Here is a 2,072-nt window from a genome sequence, read left to right as displayed (position 1 = left end):
TTCTTGCCCTGCAAAGTTCATGTTTGGCGATTCTCTCATAGACACAGCATTATTTGCATGAGACCAAAATTAAGCTCTCGCTAATGGCAGCCGGGAGCTAAAACCACATCCAAACTGTCTAATTGCATTTCAAAATGACTTCTAGGTCCTTATTGTCAGAGTCCTAGAGGGAGTCATTTTCCCATTAATTTTATCTGAAAGGAAAACATTTCATACTATCTCATCTAAATCACCTTGGGAAGGACCACAGCCAATATGCCATTTTAGTTTTGTTGAAAATAAACATTTTTGTTGAAAACATTTTTTCATTTTGTTGAAATGAAATATTTTTTCATTTTGTTGAACAATTTTGTTGAAAAGAAACATGATACATGGTAAAACATCTCCAACTCCATCCAAATTATTATAAATTTTGAATTAAGCCTAGATTTAGACTGATGTTCAATATGTTTACCTGTTTGAGAATAAAGGCTTTGTAGTACTTATTTATATGCAAACAAGTGAATCTCTCATTAGATAATTTTTAAATATATTATTTGTATAGAATAGAGGATTCTGATTCCAACAAATGCTGAACGAGCATGATGCCCGGCTTCCTTGGCCAAAATTAAGCTGGCGAACTCTGGAGGTAAAGCCCCCTGAAATGGAGGTAGGGGGCAATGCTATTTTAAACTCATGGAGAGGTGGATTCGGCCTGGGGCAAGAGCAGCCGGAGCTCAACTTGCAATTTTCAGTCATTTTCTTCACTCAGATCATGTCTGCACCCAAAACCGTGGCAACTGTGGCCCCTGGTCCAGATGGCCACAGAAGGCACATCAGAGAGGTCCAGATTTTGTGTGCTTATGAGGAGCTGAAAAGAGTTAAGTGGAGAGTGATCACTTCAGGCGGTAGCTCGTGCATCTTCCCCGGGGCTGGTGAATTCCAATCTAACTGTGTTTCTCCCTAATGCTGCTGCTCCCAGCAGGGTAGTGGGTGAAGCTCCAAGCTGAGGAGTGGTTTTGTAGGGTGGGGACTAACCATGACTGTGTTTTCTGGTGCCAAGTCTCTGCTACAAAGTTCATCCACCCCATCCTTTGAGCTCACTGGGGCTGAGGTGGTGGAGTCAGGCCTTCCTCAATGTGCATGGCTGACAGAGTAGCCAATATCCCAGAAGGGAAGGCACTCTCAGGACAAAAAAAGAAAGAAAAAAGAAAGATTGTTGATGGGCATAACACTTTAAAAGAAAAACCTACTAGATTACAGCCTCCATCAGAAGCAGAAATATTCAACCAAGAATTCATAATTAGACTAATAAACATTTGAAAACAGATAAGGGGATATATTAGCAATATGAATCAAAAAGAAAGCCATAGAAAGCAGTCAAACATTTGGTATAAAAGAGGTTACAGTTGACTAAAAAATGAAATGAATAGGATAAATATCAAATGGAAGCAGCTGAGGAGCAAAATAGCAAACTGGAAGACCAGAGCATTGGAAAAATATCAATCCCAGGAAGAAGAAAAAAATTAAAACTTTTGTAATTGGTAAATACAAAAAAAATGAAAACAACATGGAGGAATGAAATACACGCACTAAATCCAAATAAAAGGAGTTGCAGAAGGAAAAGAGGAAAATTAAAATGGGACTCACAACTATTTGAAGACATAAGATATAAATGTTCTAGAATTTTATATTTAAAAATCTCATACAGTACCAGAGAGGAGTGATAAGTTAAACACATTTTAATAAAATTTTAAAATAGAAAATACAAAAGGAAAAATTTTAAAGCGGCCAGAAGTGAAGAACATTATACACAATAGGTCAAGTTTGGGTAAAACCAGACTTTTCAATAGGAAGAATGGATGCAAAAATAAAAACCGGATTGGTGTTTGCAAAATATTAAATAGCCTAGATTGTTAGATCTGGCCAAAACATCATTAAATAAGATGATCACCAGACTTATAAGACCTTAGAAATATTGTCACCCAGAGGCCCACATTGACAAAAGTTTGTAGATGAAGTGCTTAAATTGAAGAAGCAAATCCGAGATGTTGCAAGCGATAATAATGATGTGAAATAAATGTAATCAAATA

Source organism: Pan troglodytes, chromosome 4 (genome assembly GCF_028858775.2).
Source record: "Pan troglodytes isolate AG18354 chromosome 4, NHGRI_mPanTro3-v2.0_pri, whole genome shotgun sequence".
Taxonomy (NCBI): Eukaryota; Metazoa; Chordata; class Mammalia; order Primates; family Hominidae; genus Pan; species Pan troglodytes.
This window is presented reverse-complemented; position numbering follows the sequence as displayed.